The following is a 26,127-nucleotide window of genomic DNA, read 5'->3' on the forward strand; positions in this document are numbered from 1 at the left end:
CGTCAAGGCTGTATATTGTCACCCTGTTTATTTAACTTCTATGCAGAGTACATCATGAGAAACGCTGGACTGGAAGAAGCACAAGCTGGAATCAAGATTGCCGGGAGAAATATCAATAACCTCAGATATGCAGATGACACCACCCTTATGGAAGAAAGTGAAGAGGAACTCAAAAGCCTCTTGATGAAAGTGAAAGTGGAGAGTGAAAAAGTTGGCTTAAAGCTCAACATTCAGAAAATGAAGATCATGGCATTTGGTCCCACCACTTCATGGGAAATAGATGGGGAAACAGTGTCAGACTTTATTTTTCTGGGCTCCAAAATCACTGCAGATGGTGACTGCAGCCATGAAATTAAAAGACGCTTACTCCTTGGAAGGAAAGTTATGACCAACCTAGATAGCATATTGAAAAGCAGAGACATTACTTTGCCAACAAAGGTTCGTCTAGTCAAGGCTATGGTTTTTCCTGTGGTCATGTATGGACGTGAGAGTTGGACTGTGAAGAAGGCTGAGTGCCGAAGAATTGATGCTTTTAAACTGTGGTGTTGGAGAAGATTCTTGAGAGTCCCTTGGACTGCAAGGAGATCCAACCAGTCCATTCTGAAGGAGATCAGCCCTGGGATTTCTTTGGAAGGAATGATGCTAAAGCTGAAACTCCAGTACTTTGGCTACCTCATGCTAAGAGTTGACTCATTGGAAAAGATTCTGATGCTGGGAGGGACTGGGGGCAGGAGGAGAAGGGGACGACAGGGGATGAGATGGCTGGATGGCATCATTGACTCGATGGATGTGAGTCTGAGTGAACTCCGGGAGTTGGTGATAGACAGGGAGGCCTGGCATGTGCGATTCATGGGGTCGCAAAGAGTCAGACACGACTGAGCGACTGATCTGATCTGAAATATTAATATTTCTTCTTCCAAAGTAACGATACAAAAAAGGGATGTAATAGCCTAAGGGGAATATGCCAATGAAAGATGTGGATGTAAAATATGAGTTAATATAACTTCAGAAAGAACTGAAATTAAAAAAATAGAGGCAAGAATAAAGATGAATTTGGAAGATCTGATATATACATGATTAAACACTGAAAAAATATAGTTGTCGACAAAGCAAATATGAAAAATAATTTTTAATCTGGCATGTGAAAAAGTACCCAGAATTATTAGTTATCAGGAAAAATAAGTTTAAGTCTCAGTCAGATACCTCTATACACATTAGGATGGCTATAATTAAAAGACAGACAACCCCAAATACTGGGCAGGTAGAGCATCCTGACTCTCATACATTGCTGATATGAATGTAAATGACCCAATCACTTTGGAACAAGGTTCAGTAATTTCCTAGAAAGATAAATGTGTATGTTCCTAAGACACAGAAATTCTACAACTGGATACTGATCCAATAGAAATGAAAACAAACGTCTGTTAAAATGATTTTTGTTGAAGAATATTTATGCCAGCTTTATTCATAGTAACCAGAGGCTGGAAACAATCCAAATATATCTTTACAAGAAAAAAAAAAAGGATTACAAAAATATTTATTCTGTGAATAATACTAAGTCATCAAAAGGGATAAACTGCTAGCCTTTCCAGTGTCATAAATGAAATATGACAGATAATGTGCTGAGTCAAAGAATCTGGATGTAAGATAGCATATACTCTGTGATTTGATGTATATGAGTTCTAGAATGGGCAAACCTAACTATATATGTATTTTAATTGAAATAGTGGTTGTCTATGGGGGTAGGGGAATATAGATTTAAAAAGACATCAGAGAATTTTCCAAAATGATAGAAATATTTTGTAGCTTGATGTGATGTGAGTTAAAGAAGTGTATCCATTTGTCAAAATTAAATAGTCATAGTTTGTGGATTTAAATTTATTACATATATGTATTAACTTAAAAATGTATTCAATAGTAATGAATAATGAAGTGGAATTTGGGCAGTGGGTGTAAGGACAGAAAAAATAAAAATGATGGAATGTTGTTAATTGTTGAAGCTGAGAGATAGCTGCAAGGAAATTCATTCAGTCATTTGCTTTCTTCATATTGACTTGAATTCTTCCCAAATAGTTGAAACTCTAAAATAAGGAAGAACTTCATTCAAAATATAGAATTAGCATAATGCTCCAAAGAAAGATGCTTTTTTTTTGGCCTGAATTCTATTTTATCTGTTATTAAAATCATGAGTCATATTTCCTTTGTACTTATATTTGCATGTTATTTCTTTGCCAATTATTTTCATTTTAACCATCTAAATTTCTTTAAGCATATTTCTTTACATGGTCTGGAGTTGGATTTTGCTTTGTTAGCCAAACTAAAAAAATTTTTCTTGTAACATGTTATAAGCTCACATTACTTATGTGACTGATAGATTTAGTCTTAGTTCTACAATATTGATTTATTTATTTATCCTTTATTTTATATTGGAGTATAGTTGTTACTTTTAATGTCTTTTACTTTGCCAGTTTATTCATGTTTTTTATTTCTATTGGTGCCTAGAAGGTATATATTTTTGCTCTAGTAGTTACCTTTATATAATAATTTATATAATACATTTACTCACCTGTTTCTTTGGAAACTTAGTTTTTACTATGAGAAATCCTAAAATTAAATTATACCATCTTCTTTCCCCATTTCTCTGTTTGTTCTCTTTCTTCAGTTTTAATCATTGGTAAAGTTCTAGTTTTGATATTTTATCCCTAAATGTATTAACTTCTACTTGATTTGTGAATTTCAAGTTATCCTATTATCAGTTCAGTTCAGTCGTTCATTCGTGTGCAACTCTTTGTGACCCCGTGGACTGCAGCACGTCAGGCTTCGGTGTCCATCACCAACTCCTGGAACTTGCTCAAACTGATGTCCATTGAGTCAGTGGTGCCACCAACCATCTCATCCTCTGTCATCCCCTTCTCCTCCTTTCAATCTTTCCCAGCAACAGGGCCTTTGCCAATGAGTCAGTGCTTCACATCAGGTGGCCAAAGTATTAGAGCTTCAGCTTTAGCGTCAGTCAGTCCAATGAATATTCAGGACTGATTTCCTTTAGGCTTGACAGGTTGCATTTCCTTGCAGTCCAAGAGACTCTCAACAGTCTTCTCCAATACCACAGTTCAAAAGCATCAGTTCTTTGGTGCTCAGCTTTCTTTATAGTCCAACTCTCACATCCATACATGACTACTGAAAAAACCATAGCTTTGACTATGTAGGACCTTTGTTGGTAAAGTAATGTCTCTGCTTTTTAATATGCTGTCTAGGTTGGTCATAGCTTTTCTTCCAAGGAGCAAGCGTCTTTTAATTTCATGGCTGCAGTTTCCATCTGCAATGATTTTGGAGCCGAAGAAAATAAAGTCTGTCACTGTTTCCATTGTTTCCCCATCTATTTTCCATGAAGTGTTGGGACTGGAAGCCATGAACTTGGTTTTTTGAATGTTGAGTTTTAAGCCAACTTTTTCACTCTCACTTTCATCAAGAGGCTCTTTAGTTCCTCACTGCTTTCTGCCATAAGGGTGGTATCAACTGAGGTTAAAGATATTTCTCCTGGAAATCTTGATTTCAACTTGGCTTCATCCAGCCTGGCATTTCACATGATGTCCTGAGCATATTAGAAATAAGCAGAGTGACAATATACAGCCTTGACGTACTCCTTTTCCTATTTAGAACCAGTCTGTTGTTCCATGTCCAGTTCTAACTGTTGCTTCTTGACCTGCATACAGATTTCTCAGAAGGCAGGTCAGGTGGTCTGGTATTCCCATCTCTTGAAATGTCCACAGTTTGTTGTTATCCACAGTCAAAGGCTTTGGCTTAGTCAATAAGGCCGAAGAGATGTTTTTCTGGGATTTCTTGCTTTTTCTATGATCCAATGGTTGTTAGCAATTTGATCTCTGGTGCCTCTGCCTTTTTTAAATCAAACTTGAACATCTGGAAGTTCACAGTTCATGTACTCTTGAAGCCTAGCTGGGAGAATTTTAAGCATTACTTTGCTAGTGTGTGAGATCAGTGCAATTATGCAGTAGTTCAAGCATTGTTTGGCATGGCCTTTCTTTGGGATTGGAATGAAAACTGACCTTTTGAGTCCTGTGGCCGCTGCTGAGTTTTCCAATTTGCTGGTGTATTGAGTGCAGCACTTTCACAGCATCACCTCTTAGGATGTGAAATAGCTCAATTGGAATTCCATCGCCTCTACTAGCTTTGCTCGTAATGATGCTTCCTAAGGCTCACTTGACTTTGCATTCCAGGATGTCTGGCTCTAGGTGAGTGATCACACCATTGTGGTTATCTGGGTCATGACGATCTTTTTTGTATAGTTCTTCTGTATATTCTTGCCACCTCTTCTTAATACCTTCTGCTTCTCTTAGGTCCATACCATTTCTGTCCCTTTTTTTTTTTAATTTAAATTTATTTATTTTAATTGAAGGCTAATTACTTTACAGTATTGTATTGGTTTTGCCATACATCAACATGAATCCACCACGGATGTACAGGTGCTCGCCATCCTGAATCCCCCTCCTCCCTCCCTCCCCGTACCATCCCTCTGGGTCATCCCATTGCACCAGCCCCAAGCATCCTGTATCTTGCATTGAACCTGGACTGGCGATTCGTTTCTTATATGATATTATACATGTTTCAATGCCATTCTCCCAGATCATCCCCCCCTCTCCCTCTCCCACAGAGTCATTTCTGTCCTTTATTGTGCCCATCTTTTGAAATGCTCCCTTGGTATCTCTAATTTTCTTAAAGAGATCTCTAGTCTTTCTCATTCTATTGTTTTCCTGTATATATATATATATATATATATATATTTTTTTTTTTTTTTTTTTTTTTTGCAGTGATCATTAAGGAAGGCTTTCTTATCTCTCCTTGCTATTCTTTGGAACTCTACATTCAAATGGGCTTTGCTTTTCTCCTTGGCCTTTAGCATCTCTGTTTTTCACAGATATTTGTAAGGCCTCCTCAGACAACCATTTTGCCTTTTTGCATTTCTTTTTCTTGAGGATGGTTTTGATCATTGCCTCCTGTACAATGTCACGAACCTCTATACCTCATTTCAGGCACTCTGTGTATCAGATCTAATCCCTTGAATCTGTCACTTCTACACTGTAATCCTAAGGGATTTGATTTAGGTCATACCTGAATGGTCTAGTGGTTTTCCCTACTTTCTTCAATTTAAGTCTGAATTTGGCAATAAGGTGTTCATGATCTGAGCCACAGTAAGCTCTTGGTCTTAATTTTGTTGACTATATAGAGTTTCACCATCTTTGGCTGCAAAGACTATAATCAATCTGATTTTGGTGTTGACCATCTAGTGATGTCCATGCGTGGAGTTGTCTCTTGTGTTGTTGGAAGAGGATGTTTGCTATGACCAGTGCGTTCTCTTGGAAAAACTCTGTTAGCCTTTTCCCTGCATCATTTTGCCCTCCTTCATTTTGTATACTATTAAACTTCTTATCAGTAGTTATAAAAATACCAGGGAACTAATTTTACTTTATATTAATTCCCTCCCTTATATTTTTTTAGTTGTGGAATATCTCTTTGCTTAGAGTGTATTACATTTATATACTATTCTGTCAAGATTTTTTTATTTTTGTTTTTATTGTACAGTTAAATGTATTCAGTTTGAATCCCCATGAGCCTTACCATGGAGTATCTCTAGTCATTTTGTTGTGGTAGAAGTTCATTCACTAGTAGGTTCCTGAGGAAGAGCCCATGGGAATGATATTCCCGGATGTCTAGCTTGTTCCTAACTTGATTTGATTGATTATCAATGGCCTTTTCTTTGAAGGATATAAAAGTCTGTCTCATATTTCTTTCCTTAATTGTTATAAAAAATAGTCTGTTGCTTTCTTAACCTAAACATGTATTTTCCCTTGTTTTGTTTTTATTGAGGTAAAAGTCACTCTTTTCAGTGTATAGTTCTGAAGCTGCCAGATGCCTTCAAGTAGGTGTCAGAGTTCAGCTGCTTGTGGCTGTACTACTGAGGTCCTCATCTCCTTACTGTCTGTGAACGAGGGGTTGCTCTCAGCTTCTAAAGTCTGTCTGTACTCCTTAACTCATGCCATCTCCCTCCCAAGGCCAGAAGCGATGGGTTGAGTCCTCCTTGTGCTTTGATTCTCTCTGACCTCCTCTTTTACCTCATTTATCTTGCCTCTTTGGCTGCATTTCTCTGGCTAACTCTTCTGCCTGCCTTCCTCATCTTTTTTCCAAGGACTTCTTTGATTAAATTGGGCCTACCCAGGTAATCCAGGACAGTCTCTCTTTTTAAAGCTGGTTGATTAGTAACTTTAATTATTTCTGCAAAGTCTATCCACAACAGTACCTAAAAATAGTGTTTAAATAGGATATCTTTGTGACATGAATGAGAATTTTAGGGAAACATCTTTAGAGTTCTACCTAACATACTTACATAACAAAAATTCACTGGATTTCACTCATAAGGAACATATAAATTAAACATATACTGAGATACCATGTTTCACTACTGCATTAGCAAAGATCAAATAGTATAATATAGTGATGAAGAAGAGGGGTACCAGAACTTGGATATATTGGGAAAAGGAGTTATAAGTGATAAGACACCTATAGAGGTAACATGGCAAAGTCTATCAAAGTTAAACACACTGATACCTATTTATTCAGAAATTCAACTTCTGGAAAAGTTTCTATAAATATCACATATGTGTAATATGACCTATGTACAAAGTTGGTTACTGCATCTTGATTTTTGTAGCAAAATACACAAGGAAACCTCAAGATCTAGGGGATTTAATAAGTTAATGTAACTTGATATCAATAGAACGCAGTACCTAGAATTCAATAAAATGCATACAAACAATGATGAATCTCTTCATATATTATTATGTGATAACAAGCAGTATATGTTATTTTAAAGAGACATTCTAGAACAGTGGATATTGTATGAAACCAAGAGAAGTATAATTATACATACCTATTTGGATGCTTTCATGGAAGAGAAATCGGTGGCACCTGGTAGCAAGGGTGGGACCTTTTGGAACGTTTTGAACCTTGGATCACATGAGTGCACAATATCTTCAGTAATTAAATGAACAAACTTTGTAAAGTTCTTTCTACTATCATCTCTTAAAGGAAATATTTTTTACTGGAGAAGCTATTAAATAAGCACTTACTATGTCCTAAGCAGTCTGCAGAAGACTTTGAGGGCATCATGTCTTTCCATCTTTAGAGCAGCATATATGGTTAGTTCTGTTCTCCTATTTTACAGAGCCCAATCTGCAGTCACATGCTGAAGTCTCTTGTGTTACACCTCCCACAGAGACTCCTTGAAAAACTTCAGTGTCGATGAATGTTCCAGGAAGTGATTTTCTCACAAACCAGTCCACTCGTGGATTAAGGCAGGTTTCATGCTAGAAAGTTTGTCTAAAACATGCTGTCCTTACGTATGGAGAGTGTAACCTTCCATGGAGCCACCATGAAAGTTCTAATTGATCTCTATTGATTATGACAGCTCTTCAGACATTCTCTTTCAGTGTCAAACTCTCCAAGATTCTCTCTCTCTCATACAAGATTTCAGTTTTGTTTTGTTTTTTTTACTCACCTGCATAACAGATAATTCTCAGGGTGCTCCACTCCAGTTTGTCAATGTTTTTGATAGAATATTTGCCAGGGCATATTGACCAGCAGCAAGTAGACAGAAATTATTACCTCCTGTATCATCCTGTTAACATAGAATAAAATAGATTATCTTTATGACAAGAGGATCAGGCTGCTAATTTGTATAGCGCAGACAAGCATATACAACCTTTAATTATTTTTCACATTTGCAACTCATAGATCTCCCATCTCTGAGAACAAGATGGAGAGAGAAGAGAATGAAGATTCTTTGCCTTATGGACATGGTGTTAATATTATACCTATTCCAATTAGATTAATTCTTCATTGGGACTAATTAGTCCCAATTCCAATTAGTTTCTTTTAGAATCAGCTTGTTAAAAAAAAAAAAAAAACAGTCTAAATTCAGAAAAATGTAGTGGAAAAAGTAGGGGGAAGTTAAAAATGAAAAAAGAAATATCAGAAAAAGCTAAAAATACATGCCAGTGTGAATAAAGGTAGTTGTTTTCATTAATGAAATATCCAGTGAAGCTTCAGGATTTTCATAGTAAATATTTGAAATACTTGATTAGTGTTGATTTCAGACCACTAAAAATTTACATCAGTAAATTATATAAATAGCTCACATTTATAGAAGCTCATTGTATACCAGTAACTATGAGGGCTTTCCGTGAATTACATTATTTTGTTTCCCAAAAAGCATGTAATGTAGATACTATATTGTTAATACCTCCATTTTTGAAGATGAGGAAACAGAGGCCTGGGGTTACCCTGGAGCAGTTAACTAAGTTGCTCAAGACCACGGAACAAATTATCAATGAAACTGATATTCAAAACCAATAAGTTGTGAAGTAAATGACATATGGATAATTATATAATCAGTCTGTACAGGGCCAAGTTTGCTTGAGTTTATTCTCAAAATAGGTAAAAATATAAAAATTCGGGAATATGCAGAATCAATAACATCTATAGACAAGAGAAAAGTTGCATTAGAAATAGAAATTCAGTCATAGAAAGGAAACAGTGGGTGCAGTGGTAGGCTTTCAAATCCTGCAGTCTAGGTTTGAATTCAACTCTGCTCCTCACCAGAAGTGAGACTGTGGGCAGATGACCGAACCTGGGGGAGCTCAGTGTCCTCGTCTGTGAAATGAAGGTAATAATATCTCCTTCAAAGGACTCTTACCAAGAACAAATGCAATAATGTATGCAAATCACTTCCTAGTGCTGGACACATAGTATGCACTTAATAAATGATGGCTATTATATTATTATTATAGTCAAGTTTGAGTCATGACACCGGAGGAAGCTTATTCCTAGTAAATTCAATTTTCTCCCTCAGTGAAGTTGCTCGTGTCCCTAACCTTCAGTAGTGTCTAATTCAGGAATGTATGCTCAATAATTAATCATATATTATATTTTATTGCATTAGCTAATGTTGCTTTCCACTTTTAGCTGTTTCAAAACTTCTTGGCGAATTTGTCATTTTTTTCATTAACTGAATGAAATTGTAAAATAAGAAATCTAGAGAATACTTTTTTTCCTACTATTTCTAAATTAAAGGGTACTTTTCCTTCCATAGAAGAACATTTATCTTTTATTATAAAGTCCATCAAAATGTCTCTAACAATGTCAGTTTCTATGACTGGAGAACAAATATAGATTAGGGTCAAATTTAGCAGAGTATGTAACTAAGAGCCTGGGAGAGTCACAGAACTTTTATCAATGCACAGTCATTAGTGCATGTAAAGGAAATAATTTTGTTCAAAATGAAGTTATTATTTACTTAGCTTTTAGTACTCATTTATTTTTCACACTATTTGCAGCACTGTTAATTGTTAACATTGTTAGGCACAATCCTCAGAAAGTTTTCAGGTTTCCAAGGATTTATCTCTCCCAGAAAAGTCTTTCCAGGCACAAATGACAAAGGACCCTGCTGCTGCTGCTGCTGCTGCTGCTGCGTCACTTCAGTCGTCTCCGAATCTTCGCGACCCCATAGACGGGAGCCCACCAGGCTCCTCCACCCCTGGTATTCTCCAGGCAAGAACACTGGAGTGGGTTGCCATTTCCTTCTCCAATGCATGCATGCATGCTAAGTCGCATCAGTGGTGTCCGACTCCATGAGACCCTATGGACAGCAGCCCACCAGGCTCCTCTGTCCACAGGATTCTCCAGGCAAGAATACTAGCGTCAGTTGCCATTTCTTTCTCATGACTCAGACGGTAAAGTATCTGCCCGCAATGCAGGTGACCGGGATTGGATCCCTGGGTTGGGAAGATCCCCTGGAGAAGGAAATGGCAATCCACTCCAGTATTCTTGCCTGGAGAATCCCATGGACAGAGGAGCCGGATAGGTTACAGTCTATGGGGTCGCAAAGAGTCGGACACAACTGAGCGACTTCACTTTCTTTCTTTCTTTTCTCCAAGACCAAGGACCCTAGAAATTATCAATTCATAGACAAGTTTCACTTCAATTCAAGTAGAAAATTTATATAATGATATTTTAATGTTTTTTAAGTTATAACACAACACAGTTTTACTCATGAAAACTATATCATTGAATAGTGTGGTCAAAATTAAACCATATCCTGTAACTTTTCTGCATTAAACCAGATTCAGTTCAATTCAGTTTAGTCACTCAGTCATGTCCAATCATGTCCAATCCTGCAATCCCATGAACCGTAGCGTGCCAGGCTTCCCTGTCCATCACCAACTCCCAGAGTTTACTCAAACTCATGTCTGTTGAGTCAGTGATGCCATCCAACCATCTCATCCTCTGTCATCCCCTTCTCCTCCTGCCCTCAATTTTTCCCAGCATCAGGGTCTTTTCCAATGAGTCATCTCTTCACATCAGGTGGCCAAAGCATCAGAGTTTCAGTTTCAACAACAGTCCCTCCAAAATACCCAGATCTCCTTTAGGATAGACTGGTTGGATCTCCTTGCAGTCGAAGGGACTCTCAAGAAGTCTTCTCCAACACCACAGTTCAAAAGCATCAATTCCTCAGCACTCAGCTTTCTTTACAGTCCAACTCCGACATCCATACATGACTACTGGAAAAACCACAGCCTTGACTAGATGGACTTTTGTTGGCAAAGTAATGTCTCAACTTTTTAATATGCTGTCTAGGTTGGTCATAACTTTCCTTCCAAGGAGTAAGCATTTTTTAATTTCATGGCTGCAGTCACCATCTGCAGTGATTTTGGAGCCCCCAAAAATAAAGTCAGCCACTGTTTCCACTATTTCCCCATCTATTTTCCATTTAGTGATGGGACTGGATGCCATGATCTTCGTTTACTGAATGTTGAGTTTTAAGCCAACTTTTTCATTCTCCTCTTTCACTTTCATCAAGAGGCTCTTTAGTTTTTGTTCACTTTCTGCCATAAGGGTGCTATCATCTACATATCTGAGGTTATTGATATTTCTCCCAGCAATCTTGATTCTAGCTTGTGCTTCATCCAGCCCAGCGTTTTTCATAGTGTACTCTGCATAGAAGTTAAATAAGCAGGGTGACAATATATAGCCTTGATGTATTCCTTTTCCTATTTGGAACCAGTCTGTTGTTCCAGGTCTAGTTCTAACTATTGCTTCCTGACCTGCATACAGATGTCTCAAGAGGCAGGTCAGGTGGTCTGGTATTCCCATCTCTTTCTGAATTTTCCACAGTTTATTGTGATCACACAAAGGCTTTGACGTAGTCAATAAAACAGAAATAGATAGTTTTCTGGAACTCTCTTGATTTTTCGATGATTCAGCAGATGTTGGCAATTTGATCCCTGGTTCCTCTGCCTTTTCTAAAACCATCTTGAACATCTGGACGTTCACAGTTCATGTATTGCTGAAGCCTGGCTTGGAGAATTTTGAGCATTACTTTACTAGTATGTGAGATCAGTGCAATTGTGTAGTAGTTTGAGCATTCTTTGGCATTGCCTTTCTTTGGGATTGGAATGAAAACTGACCTTTTCCAGTCCCATGGCCACAGCTGAGTTTTTCAAATTTGCTGGCATATTGAGTGCAGCACTTTCACAGCATCATCTTTTAGGATTTGAAATAACTCAACTGGAATTCCATCACCTCCACTAGCATTGTTCATAGTAATGCTTCCTAAGGCCCACTTGACTTCACATTCCAGGATGTCTGGCTCTAGGTGAGTGATCACACCATCGTGATTATCTGGGTTGTGAAGATCTTTTTTGTACAGTTCTTCTCTGTATACGTTCCACCTCTTCTTAATATCTTCTGCTTCTGTTAGGTCTATACCATTTCTGTCCTTTATTGAGCCCATCTTTGCATGAAATGTCCCCTTGGTATCTCTAATCTCTTGTAGAGATCTCTAGTCTTTCCCATTCTATTATTTTCCTCTATTTCTTTGCACTGATCACTGAGGAAGGCTTTGTATCTCTCCTTGCTATTCTTTGGAACTCTGCATTCAAATAGGTATATCTTTCCTTTTCTCTTTTGCTTTTGGCTTCTCTTCTTTTCACAGCTATTTGTAAGTCCTCCTCAGAAAGCCATTTTGCCTTTTTGCATTTCTTTTTCTTGGGGTTGGTCTTGCCCCCTGTCTCCTGTACATTGTCACGAACCTCTGTCCATAGGCACCATCCATAGGAACCTCCATCATGAGGCACTCTGTCTGCCAGATCTAGTCCCTTAAATCTAATCTCACTTCCACTGTATAGTCATAAGGGATTTGATTTAGGTCATACCTGAATGGTCTAGTGGTCTTCCCTACTTTCTTCAATTTCAGTCTGAATTTGGCAATAAGGAGTTCATGACCTGAGCCACAGTCAGCTCCTGGTCTTGTTTTTGCTGACTGTATAGAGCTTCTCCATCTTTGGCTGCAAAGAATATAATCGATCTGATTTCGGTGTTGGCCATCTGCTGATGTCCATGTGTAGAGTCCTCTCTTGTGTTGTTGGAAGAGGGTGTTTGCTATGACCAGTTCATTCTCTTGGCAATATTTTATTAGCCTTTGCCCTGCTTCATTCTGTACTCCAAGGCCAAATTTGCCTGTTACTCCAGATGTTTCTTGACTTCCTACTTTTGCATTGCAGTCCCCTATAGTGAAAAGGACATCTTTTTTGGGTGTTAGTTCTAAAAGGTTTTGTAGGTCTTTATAGACTCGTTCAAGTTCAGCTTCTTCAGCACTACTGGTTGGGGCATAGACTTGGATTACTGTGATAATTAATGGTTTGCCTTGGAAACAAACAGAGATCATTCTGTCATTTTTGAGATCGCATCCAAGTACAGCACTCTTTTGTTGACTATAATGGCTACTCCATTTCTTCTAAGGGATTCCTGCCCACAGTAATAGATATAATGGTCATTTGATTTAAATTCACCCATTCCAGTCCATTTTGGTTTGTTGATTCCTAGAATGTCGACATTCACTCTTGCCATCTCGTGTTTGACCACTTCCAATTTGCCTTGATTCATGGACCTAACATTCCAGGTTCCTATGCAATATTGCTCTTTACAGCATTGGACCTTGCTTCCATCACCAGTCACATCCACAATTGGGTATTGTTTTTGCTTTGTCTCTGTTTCTTTATTCTTTCTGATGTTATTTCTCCACTGATCTCCTGTAGCATATTGGGCACCTACCAACCTGAGGAGTTCATGTTTCAGTGTCCTATCTTTTTGCCTTTTCTTTTTTCTTTTTACTGTTCATGGGGTTCTCAAGGTAAGAATACTGAAGTGTTTGCCATTGCCTTCTCCAGTGGACCACATTTTGTCCGAATTCTCCACCATGACTGGTCTGTCTTGAGTGGCCCTACATGGCATGGCTTAGTTTCATTGAATTAGTCAAGGCTGTGGTCCATGTGATTAGATTGGCTAATTTTCTGTGATTGTGGTTTCAGTCTGTCTGCCCTCTGATGTCCTCTCTCAGCCCCTACTGTCTTACTGGGGTTTCTCTTACTTTGGACGTGGGGTATCTCTTCACGGCTGCTCAAGCAAAGTGTAGCCGCTGCTCCTTACCTTGGACGTGGGTTGTCTCCTCAACAGCCGATCATAGATCTTAGATCATCTAAAGTCATACAAGACTTGTACTTGTATGACCCTTCTTATCATTCCAGTCTCAGCTCAGAGACCTTTGCCTCAGAGATCCCTACCTTGATCATCCAATCTAATAAACTCAGTACCCTGCTCCATTCAAACACAGGGAAAACTCCTAGTGACAAAAATTAATATTTGAAATCATCTTATGTACTTGTTTGTAAGTTTATCATCTGCCTGCCCTAATAAAATATAAACAATTTGAGAGCAGTAAAGGTGTCTCTTTTGATCAGTTAAACCTCGGGGCCTGTTGGACTAGCTGATTCATCATATATTCTCAAAACATAGTTGTGCAATTAATAACATATGAGGGATTTAAATTGCAGTTTTCTGTGTGTGCAAATGAGCACAATAGCTTGATGGTTCCACCTACTCTTTAATTAGAGTGTGTAGGTTTTCAGACTCTGGCTCTACCATTTAAACTGTTCTTTATTATGTTTATCTGCCAGACAATACCTATCTCACAGGGTCATTGAAAAGATTTCTGGCAATCATGAATGTTAAGTACTGAGTATAATAAGCTGTAAGTTAATATCATCTATGATTATGTATTTCTTTTGTGTCACAAAGTCTTGTTGTTTTAAAATTTTTATTTTTTAATAAATAAATAATAAATAAATAAAAATAAAAATAAATAAAAAATTTTATTATACACAAATCTTGAATAAAATTGTTAAGATTCTCCTGGCTAATGAGCATGTTTTTGCTATTATCAATTCATGTTTGCTTTATCCTAGGAATAGCAAACATACTACCATCCTCTTTTCTCTTCACAATTGTCATATCCTAGAGGTACTCATCCACTTTTTGGATATAGCTTTCCTGTTTCTGTGCCAATGATTCTCGATGCTCCATTCATATACCAAATAGGTAAACTATTCCATGGAGTAGTATTGTGCTAGAAACTAGAGATATGATCCCAAGCTACTTAAGAGAAGATAAATATTTGTGTTCACACATTAAGAAATTATATAATTGCAATCTAAGATTAAGTTCTGTGAAGGAAATATGAAAGGACTATGAAGGTATATCATAGCAAGATCCAATTTAGTTAATGGGAAAAAATTATAAAGAAATGGTAATAGAACTGAAATTAAAGACAAAGTACATGTTAGCTGAACAGAAACCAGAATGGTTTCACTTCACTGGACCTAGAGAAAGAAGTGATTTGGGATTCATTACATTTGATATAACTGCTGACCTAGAAAATATATTTGATTGGAATGTTAAGCAGTTCTTTCTTTATTTATCAGCTGAATATTCAACAAAAAATAATGCTCTGAACCAGGTTGTCCTTTGGGACAAGATTGTTCTGAGAGGTGATAATCCGAAGCTGCTGTTAAAAGATATGAAAACAAAGTATTTTTTCTTTGATGATGGAAATGGTCTCAGAATGGACTGTGTTTTATAGAAAAGGAAATGAAATTTGCAAAGTTCCTAAGAAATAAAGTACATTTCCCAGGTGGCTCAGTGGTAAAAGAATCCTCCTGCCAATGCAGGAGACACAGAAGATACTGGTTCAATTCTTGGGTTGGGAAGATCCCCTAGAGAAGGATATGGCAACCCATTCTAATATCCTTGCCTGCAGAATCCCATAGACAGAGGAGCCTGGTGGGCTACAGTACATAGGGTGGCAGGAGTCAGACTCAACTGAGCACACATGCCCTAGCCTAGTCTAAGAAATAAAAGAATTGAAAATTTAAAGGAAAAGAAAAATATTTGATGGGGGTATAATGAGGTGGGAGCAGAGGGTTAGGGAAGAGATTATAGAGAAGACTGAGCCCAAGTTCTGAGTATTTTGTGGACAGTTCAGTTTAGTCACTCAGTCATGTCCAACTGTTTATGATCCCATAGACTGCAGCACTTCAGGCCTCACTGTCCATCACCAACTCCCGGTAGCTTACTCAAACTCATTTCCATTGAGTCAGTGATGCCATCCAACATCTCATCCTCTGTCATCCCCTTCTCCACCCACCTTCAAACTTTCCCAGTATCAGGGTCTTTTCAAAGAGTCAGTTCTTCCCATCAGGTGGCCACAGTATTGGAGTTTCAGCTTCAACATCAGTCCTTCCAGTGATTATTCAGGACTGATCTCCTTTAGGATGGACTGGTTGGATCTCCTTGCAGTCCGAGGGACTCTCAAGAGTCTTCTCCAACACCTCAGTTCAAAAGCATCAATTTTTTCGTGCTCAGCTTTCTTTATAGTCCAACTCTCACATCCATACATGGCTACTGGAAAAACCATAACCTTGATTAGGCAGACCTTTGTTGGCAAAGTAATGTCCTTGCTTTTTAAGATACTGTCTAGGTGGTCACAGCTTTTCTTCCAAGGAGCAAGTGTCTTTTAATTTCATGGCTGCAGCAACGATTTGCAGTGATTTTGGAGCCCCAAAAAATAAAGTCTGTCACTGTTTCCCATCTATTTCCCATGAAGTGATGGGACCAGATGCCATGATCTTAGTTTTCTGAATGTTGAGTTTTAAGCCAACCTTTTCACTCTCCTCTTTCACTTTTATCAAGAGGTTCTTTAGTTCCTCTTAGCTTTCTGCCATAAGAGTAGTGTCATCTGCGTATCTGAGGTTGTTGATATTTCTCCCAGTAATCTTGATTCCAGCTTTTACATAATCCAGCCCAGCATTTCACATGATGTACTCTGCATATGAGTTAAAAAAGCAGGGTGATAATATATAGCCTTGACATACTCCTTTTCCTATTTGGAACCAGTCTGTTGTTCCCTGTCCAGTTTTAACTGCTGCTTCTTGGCCTCCATACAGATTTCTCAAGAGGCAGGTCAGGTGGTCTGGTATTCCCATACCTTTAAGAATTTCCAGTTTGTTATGATCCACACAAAGGCTTTGGGATAGTCAATAAAGCAGAACTAGATATTTTTCTGGAACTCTCTTGCTTTTTTGATGATCCAGCAGATGTTGGCAATTTGATCTCTGGTTCCTCTGCCTTTTCTAAATCCAGCTTGAACATCTGACGTTCTCAGTTCATGTACTATTGAAGCCTGGCTTGAAGAATTTTGAGCATTACTTTACTAGTGTGTGAGTTGAGTGCAACTGTGCAGTGGTTTGAGCATCCTTTGGCATTGCCTTTCTTTGGGACTGGAATGAAAACTGACCTTTTCCAGTCCTGTGGCCACTGCCAAGTTTTCCAAATTTGTTGGCATATTGAATGCAGCACTTGCACAGCATCATCTTTCAAGATTTGAAATAGCTCCACTGGAATTCCATCATATCCACTAACTTTGTTGATAGTGATGCTTCCTATTTAACTTACATGCAAAGTACATCATGAGAAACGCTGGACTGGAAGAAACACAAGCTGGAATCAAGATTGCTGGGAGAAATATCAATAACCTCAGATATGCAGATGACACCACCCTTATGGCAGAAAGTGAAGAGGAACTAAAAAGCCTCTTGATGAAAGTGAAAGTGGAGAGTGAAAAAGTTGGCTTTTATAAAGCTCAACATTCAGAAAACGAAGATCATAGCATCCGGTCCCATCACTTCATGGGAAATAGATGGAGAAACAGTGGAAACAGTGTTAGACTTTATTTTGGGGGGCTCCAAAATCACTGGAGATGGTGACTGCAGCCATGAAATTAAAAGACGCTTACTCCTTGGAAGGAAAGTTATGACCAACCTAGATAGCATATTCAAAAGCAGAGATATTACTTTGCCAACAAAGGTTTGTCTAGTCAAGGCTATGGCTTTTCCTGTGGTCATGTATGGATGTGAGAGTTGGACTGTGAAGAAGGCTGAGCACCAAAGAATTGATGCTTTTGAACTGTGGTGTTGGAGAAGACTCTTGAGAGTCCCTTGGACTGCAAGGAGATTCAAGCAGTCCATTCTGACAGAGATCAGCCCTGGGATTTCTTTGGAAGGAGTGATGCTAAAGCTGAAACTCCAGTAATTTGGCTACCTCATGCGAAGAATTGACTCATTGGAAAAGACTCTGATGCTGGAGGGATTGGGGGTAGGAGGAGAAGGGGATGACAGAGGATGAGATGGCTGGATGGCATCACTGACTCGATGGACGTGAGTCTGAGTGAACTCTGGGAGTTGGTGATGGACAGGGAGGCCTGGCGTGCTGCGATTCATGGGATCATAAAGAGTCGGACACGACTCAGCGACTGAACTAAACTGAACTAAGGCCCACTTGACTTCACATTCCAGGATGTCTGGCTCTAGGTGAGTGATCACACCATCATGATTATCTGGGTCATGAAGATCTTTTTTATATAGTTCTTCTGTGTATCTTGCCACCTCTTCTTAATATCTTCTGCTTCTGTTAGATCCATGTCATTTCTGTCCTTTATTGTGCCCATCTTTGCATGAAATGTCGCCTTGGTATTTCTAATTTTCTTGCTGAGATCTCTAATCTTTCCCATTCTATTGCTTTCCTCTATTTCTTTGCATTAACCACTGAGGAATGCTTTCTTATCTCTCCTTGCTATTCTTTTGGAACTCTGCATTCAAATGGGTATGTATTTCCTTTTCTCCTTTGCCTTTTGCTTCTCTTCTTTTCATAACTATTTGTAAGGCCTCCTCAGACAACCATTTTGCCTTTTTGTATTTCTTTTTCTTGGGGATGATTTTGTGGACAATGTTAGGCATTTGAGATGCTGTCTTTTAAGCAGTGGAAATCCATGAAGATTTTATGGAGATGAGTGTTCAAATCATATGTGCTCATTTGGAAGGTCACCTTGGCTATGTTGTTGAAGATGCAGAAGAACCAAGGCAGAGGAGGGCAGCTCACTAGTCTCTGGCAGAAAAATACTGGCTTAGATCAAGGAAGAATGATGTGAGAAAGAAGGGAATGGGTTCAAGAAATATTCAAGACACTTTCAGTCTTGAAATATCAGAGGTTAGCATGAAGCTTGTTGAGTGTCAAAGGCCTATAATTAAATAACTATGATACTGAAAAATCACTGAGCTAAAATCACTAATTTGTCAACCCACAAATAGTTATTATAGTAATTGACTGTTAGGTAGAGAAAGACTATGGAAGCCCTCATTAACTCCAGCTAAAACAGGTGTGGAATAGTCACATTAGTAACTGACCTCTTCGAAAATGTTTTAACTTAAATCTAGAATATGTATTCTGATTGGTACTTTTTTCTAGATATGAAATACAGTTATGTCTGAAAACTATTGCTTTCCAATGTATATATAAATAAATTGCCATCACTGTTCTGTAAATTGAATGTGTATTCTCTAGCTATGAGAAACAGGATGGCAGGTCAACAAACAGCATGTCAACACTGCCTGTATGCCAGCTGCTGTGATATGCAGGAGTAATACAAAGATCAAAGACATGTCTCTACTAAGGAATGCAGCAGATGCGCCTTCATCCTGGTGCTTGTAATGGTTTATTATCTTAAACTCACTTTAGGGAACAGCTAACTCTGCTGGCTAACTATTCCCAGGATGACATTTTGATAGCAGTTGTGCTAACAATCAAAGTCACGTTTGTTGAATATTCTCCAAAACTTATGTGAACAAAATAAAAGATAAGTACTCAGAACAACTACTGTGAGTTCCTTGAGAATAGGTGCTGTGTCCATTTTATTCAATACTGCATTTTCAAAATTTAGCTTATTGTCTGGGACATGGTGCTTATGTGTTAAATTCATGAATGGCAGAATAAATAAATGTCTGAATTCTTCTCTATGAGAAAATAATTTGAAACTCCTAATTCTGAAAGGGGTCATTAGGATACCTACTTACTCAAAATCATATCTTTAATAAGCTTAATTGGTAAGAGTCGCCCTTTACCTTTCTTCCAGAGAAAATTTCCTTCTGTATTCATTTCAGGCCAAAACTCTGGGTTCTTAAGTGGGAGTTAATTGAAATTATTAGCAAATACGAAAAACAAAAGAAGAAGGAGAAAACATCCTGTTCATTGGTTTTGCTAAGGCCTACTTCTGTGTAGGAATTAACTTTCTACACAGAAGTTCTGGGTAAGACTTTAAGTCAGGCATAAGCTTTCATGAAACTCTCTCTCCTAGGTCTGGTATTTAAGTCAATTCATTGGCAGAAGTATGTAGCTACTCTGACTGCTGGAAAACAAAAATGAATAAAATGTGTCTTGAACTCAAATATGTCAGAGTTTGTTTGGGGAAGACTGAGAAGTAAACAAGCAGTTATAATGCACTGGGGAAGGTTATGATAGAATAAAAGAAAGAACACCATCAGAGCCCTGCAAAGGTGTGCGTTAGTCAACTCAGACCACCGCAAACAAAATACTATAGGCTGGATGGATTAAACAACAAAAACTAATTTTGTCACAGCTCTAGAGGCTGGAAAAATCCAAGACCCAGGTTCTGGCAGAGTTCAGATTCTCTTCCTGACTTGCAGCCTGCTGACTTCTCTGTGTGTCCTCACATGAGGGAGAGAGATAGAGATAGAGAGAGAGAGAGAGACTTCAGGCCTTTCTTCCTCTTCTTATAAACACTACAGTCCTGCTGGGTTAGAGCTTCACCCTATGACCTCAGTCTCTCCTTATAAACCCTATCCTTCTCCTTATAAACCTAGTGGGAGACAGGGTTGCAACAAAAGAATTTTAGAGGAACACAATTCAGACCATAACAAGGCACCTAAGGCAGAAGGAGACTCATAGACACCATGGAGAAAAGAGGTCAGCTCTTTTCTGACCTCTTTGGGGTCAGCTCCAGATAGAAATAAAGCCCCTTGGGGCTTTCCAGAGTATTTCCCTGCTCTAAATCCACACTCTGTTCTGCAAGTGTAAGTTTTTGTTTATGTCTAACACCACCTAGAATGTGTTTGGATATTAAAAAAAAAAAGGCAAAAAAGTTAACTGAAAACTGAACAAACCCACATTTTGAAATACAAACTATATATAGTTTACTAAACAACTTTCGAAATATACATCAGTCCTACACATTAGTCAGGGAAATGGCTAGAACCTTTCAGTTAGAGGGGACAGTGCAAGCACATATGGGAGCAAGAAATTAAATGATGAACATCTGTGTCATTTGAAATGTGAATCAGAGAATGAGGCCACTGTTGGGGCCCAGAGGTCTCAATCCAAGAGTCACCAGCTTGTCAGAATGAATGAGCTCATCACGTAGTGCATACAGATAAAGGAAATGTCAAGGGATTAAGTCCTGGGTGGCACATGGACAGGGCGAGTTTGATTAAAGGAGGAGGAGAGTCCAGCAGAGGAGAGTGAGGAGGACTGACCAGTGACGTAGCTGGGAAGAAAACCCCTGTGTGTGTCCTAGACACCAAGCGACTCCTGTTTTGAGAAGAAGGGAGTAATCAAGGGTATTGAATACTGCTGATAGATCTAGTAAGATGAGTTGACGACTGACATTCGATTAGCAAGATGGAGGTTGTTGTTAGCATCTTGGACCAAACAGTTTGCCTGCATTCATGGAGTAAAGGCCTGTCTGATGTGGGCTCAACAAAGAATGAGATAAGCATTGGCCAAAGCAGACATAGACAAGCCTTCTGGGAACTTTGCTCTGAAGGGAAAACGAGGAGGGGCATACTGTTTGGGGTCAGCTCCAGATAAAAATAGAGCCCACTGGGGCTTCCCAGAGCATTCAGATCAGAGCAGATCAGTCGCTCAGTCATGTCCGACTCTTTGTGACCCGATAAATCACAGCATGCCAGGACTCCCTGTCCATCACCAACTCCCGGAGTTCACTCAGACTCACGTCCATCGAGTCAGTGGTGCCATCCAGCCATCTCATCCTCTGTCATCCCCTTCTCCTCCTGCCCCCAATCCCTCCCAGCATCAGAGTCTTTTCCAATGAGTCAACTCTGCGCATGAGGTGGCCAAGTACTGGAGTTTCAGCTTTAGCATCATTCCTTTCAAAGAAATCCCAGGGCTGATCTCCTTCAGAATGGACTGGTTGGATCTCCTTGCAGTCCAAGGGATTCTCAAGAGTCTTCTCCAACACCACAGTTCAAAAGCATCAATTCTTTGGCACTCAGTCTTCTTCACAGTCCAACTCTCACATCCATACATGACCACAGGAAAAACCATAGCCTTGACTAGATGAACCTTTGTTGGCAAAGTAATGTCTCTGCTTTTGAATATGCTATCTAGGTTGGTCATAATTTTCCTTCCAAGGAGTAAGCATCTTTTAATTTCATGGCTGCAGTCACCATCTGTAGTGATTTTGGAGCCCAGAAAAAATAAAATCTGACACTGTTTCCAATGTTTCCCCATCTATGTCCCATGAAGTGGTGGGACCGGATGCCATGATCTTTGTTTCTGAATGTTGAGCTTTAAGCCAACTTCTTCAAAACTCTCCACATTCACTTTCATCAAGAGGCTTTTGAATGCATATATATGGAATTTAGAAAGATGGTAACAATAACCCGGTGTACGAGACAGCAAAAGAGACACTGATGTATAGAACAGTCTTATGGACTCTGTGGGAGAGGGAGAGGGTGGGAAGATTTGGGAGAATGACATTGAAACATGTAAAATATCATGTAAGAAACGAGATGCCAGTCCAGGTTCGATGCACGATACTGGATGCTTGGGGCTAGTGCACTGGGACGACCCAGAGGGATGGTATGGGGAGGGAGGAGGGAGGAGGGTTCAGGATGGGGAACAAATGTATACCTGTGGCGGATTCATTTTGATATTTGGCAAAACTAATACAATTATGTAAAGTTTAAAAATAAAATAAAATTAAATTTAAAAAAAAGAGGCTTTTGAGTTCCTCTTCACTTTCTACCATAAGGGAGGTGTCATCTGCATATCTGAGGTTATTGATATTTCTCCTGGCAATCTTGATTCCAGCTTGTGTTTCTTCCAGTCCAGCATTTCTCATGATGTACTCTGCATATAAGTTAAATAAACAGGGTGACAATATACAGCCTTGACATACTCCTTTTCCTACTTGTAACCAGTCTGTTGTTCCATGTCCAGTTCTAACTGTTGCTTCTTGACCTGCATACAGATTTCTCAAGAGGCAGATCAGGTGGTCTGGTATTCCCATCTCTCTCAGAATTTTCCACAGTTCATTGTGATCCACACAGTCAAAGGCTTTAGCATAGTCAATAAAGCAGAAATAGATGTTTTTCTGGAACTTTCTTGCTTTTTCCATGATCCAGCAGATGTTGGCAATTTGATCTCTGGTTCCTCTGCCTTTTCTAAAATCAGCTTGAACATCAGGAAGTTCATGGTTCACATATTGCTGAAGCCTGGCTTGGAGAATTTTGAGCATTACTTTACTATTGTGTGAGATGAGTGCAATTGTCTGGTAGTTTGAGCATTCTTTGGCATTGCCTTTCTTTGGGATTGGAATGAAAACTGACCTTTTCCAGTCCTGTGGCCACTGCTGAGTTTTCCAAATTTGCTGGCATATTGAGTGCAGCACTTTCACAGTATCATCTTTCAGGATTTGAAGTAGCTCAACTGGAATTCCATCACCTCCACTAGCTTTGTTCACAGTGGTGCTTTCTAAGGCCCACTTGACTTCACATTCCAGGATGTCTGGCTCTAGGTGAGTGATCAGACCATCATGATTATCTGGGTCATGAAGATCTTTTTTGTACAGTTCTTCTGTGTGTTTTTGCCACCTCTTCTTAATATCTTCTGCTTCTGTTAGGTCCATACCATTTCTGTCCTTTATCGAGCTCATCTTTGCATGAAATGTTCCTTTGGTATCTCTGATTTTCTTGAAGAGATCCCTAGTCTTTCCCATTCTGTTGTTTTCCTCTATTTCTTTGCATTGATTGCTAAAGAAGGCTTTCTTATCTCTTCTTGCTATTCTTTGGAACTCTGCATTCAGATGTTTATATCTTTCCTTTTCTCCTTTGTTTTTCACTTCTCTTCTTTTCACAGCTATTTGTAAGGCCTCCCCAGACAGCCATTTTGCTTTTTTGCATTTCTTTTCTATGGGAATGGTTTTGATCCCTGTCTCCTGTACAATGTCACGAACCTCATTCCATAGTTCATCAGGCACTCTGTCAGATCTAGTCCCTTAAATCTATTTCTCACTTCCACTGTATAATCATAAGGGATTTGATTTATGTCATACCTGAATGGTGTAGTGGTTTTCCCTACTTTATTCAATTTAAGTCTGAATTTGGCAATAAGGAGTTCATGACCTGAGCCACAGTCAGCTCCTGGTCTTGTTTTTGCTGACTGTATAGAGCTTCTCCATCTTTGGCTGCAAAGAATATAATCAATCTGATTTCAGTGTTGACCATCTGGTGATGTCCATGTGTAGAGTCTTCTCTTGTGTTGTTGGAAGAGGGTGTTTGTTATGACCAGTGCATTTTCTTGGCAAAACTCTATCAGTCTTTGCCCTGCTTCATTCCGTATTCCAAGGCCAAATTTTCCTGTTACTCCAAGTGTTTCTTGACTTCCTACTTTTGCATTCCAGTCCCCTATAATGAAAAGGACATCTTTTTTGGGTGTTAGTTCTAAAAGGTCTTGTAGGTCTTCATAGAACCGTTCAACTTCAGCTTCTTCAGCGTTACTGGTTGGGGCATAGACTTGGATTACAGTGATATTGAATAGTTTGCCTTGGAAACGAACAGAGATCATTCTGTCATTTTTGAGATTACATCCAAGTACTGCATTACAGACTCTTTTGTTGACCATGATGGCCACTCCATTTCTTCTGAGGGATTCCTGCCCTCAGTAGTAAATATAATGGTCATCTGAGTTAAATTCACCCATTCCAGTCCATTTGAGTTCGCTGATTCCTAGAATGTCAACATTCACCCTTGCCATCTCTTGTTTGACCACTTCCAATTTGCCTTGATTCATGGACCTGACATTCCAGATTCCTATGCAATATTGCTCTTTACAGCATCGGACCTTGCTTCTATCACCAGTCACATCCACAGCTGGGTATTGTTTTTGCTTTGGCTCCATCCCTTCATTCTTTCTGGAGTTATTTCTCCACTGATCTCCAGTAGCATATTGGGTGCCTACTGACCTGGGGAGTTCCTCTTTCAGTATCCTATCATTTTACCTTTTCATACTGTTCATGGGGTTCTCAAGGCAAGAACACTGAGGTGGTTTGCCATTCCCTTTTCCAGTGGACCATAGCCTGCTGTAAAATCCACATTCTGTTCTGCGAGTGTAAGTTTGTATGTATGTCTAACACCACCTAGAATGTGTTTGGATATTAAAAAAGCAAAAGAAGCAAAAAGGTTAACTGAAAACAGCCAAACAAACCCACATTTTGGAACGTGAGCTATATATAGTTTACTAAGCAGCTTTCTATATAAACATATTTGCCTGATAGAAAATTACATTTTTGGTTTTGGTTTTGATTTCCAGTTCCTCCTCTATATAAAAATAAGTAAACTCCTTAGCCATATCTCTGGCTCTATTAAAATCTAATTTTTTTAATATTTGGAGGCTTCAGTCTATCTCTTTGAATTATTTTCCCCCTTTTGAATTAAAATGGTCATTTTTTACAGTAATTGCCACTTTTTTCTGTTTTTTTTTGTTTTTAATTGACTCTGGATAATTCTTATCACTTTGGGTATTAGGCAGATGTTTAACTAAATACTATATCTTCATCAAGCGTATAACCTATGATTTTTGTTTTTATGTGCATGTATGCTGAGTCGCTTCAGTTCAGTTCCGTTTAGTCGCTCAGTCATGTCTGACTCTTTGTGACACCATGAATCGCAGCACGCCAGGCCTCCCTGTCCATCACCAACACCCGGAGTTCACTCAGACCCACGTCCATTGAGTCAGCGATGCCATCCAGCCATCTCATCCTCTGTCATCCCCTTCTCCTCCTGCCCCCAATCCCTCCCAGCATCAGAGGCTTTTCCAATGAGTCAACTCTTTGCATGAGGTGGCCAAAGTACTGGAGTTTCGGCTTTAGCATCATTCCTTCCAAAGAACACCGAGGACTGATATCCTTCAGAATGGACTGGTTGGATCTCCTTGCAGTCCAAGGGACTCTCAAGAGTCTTCTCCAACACCACAGTTCCAAAGCATTAATTCTTTGGTGTTCAGCTTTCTTCACAGTCCAACTTTCACATCCATACATGACCACTGGAAAAACCATAGCCTTGACTAGACGGACCTTTGTTGGCAAAGTCGTGTCCAATTCTTTGGGACCCTATGGACTGTAGCCAGCGAGGCTCTTCTGTCCATGGGATTCTCCAGGAATGAATACTGGAGTGGGTTGCCAGGCTCTCCTCCAGGGGCACTTCCTGACCCAGGGATCAAACCCTTGTCTCTTACATCTCCTGCACTGGCAGGCAGGCTCTTTACCACTAGCACCACCTGGGAAGCACTTCCATTCATATGCTCTCTGATAAATCATGAGTTTCCCTCAGTATGGCTTACTATGGTCTGCATGTAATTCTTGTGACTTTATGACTTTTTATTTCCAAGTGTGGCAGAGACATCCGAAGGTGACCCCCAATGATCTACAGTGGTGTGTGATTCTTTCCCCTCAGGTGCCAGAGAAACTTGTGACTTGCTTCTATTCAATAGAGTATGACAAAAGTGATAGGCTGT

Source organism: Bos grunniens, chromosome 5 (assembly GCF_055505025.1).
Source record: "Bos grunniens cultivar Pamir isolate PY7600 chromosome 5, Bosgru_T2T1.0, whole genome shotgun sequence".
NCBI classification, from domain to species: domain Eukaryota; kingdom Metazoa; phylum Chordata; class Mammalia; order Artiodactyla; family Bovidae; genus Bos; species Bos grunniens.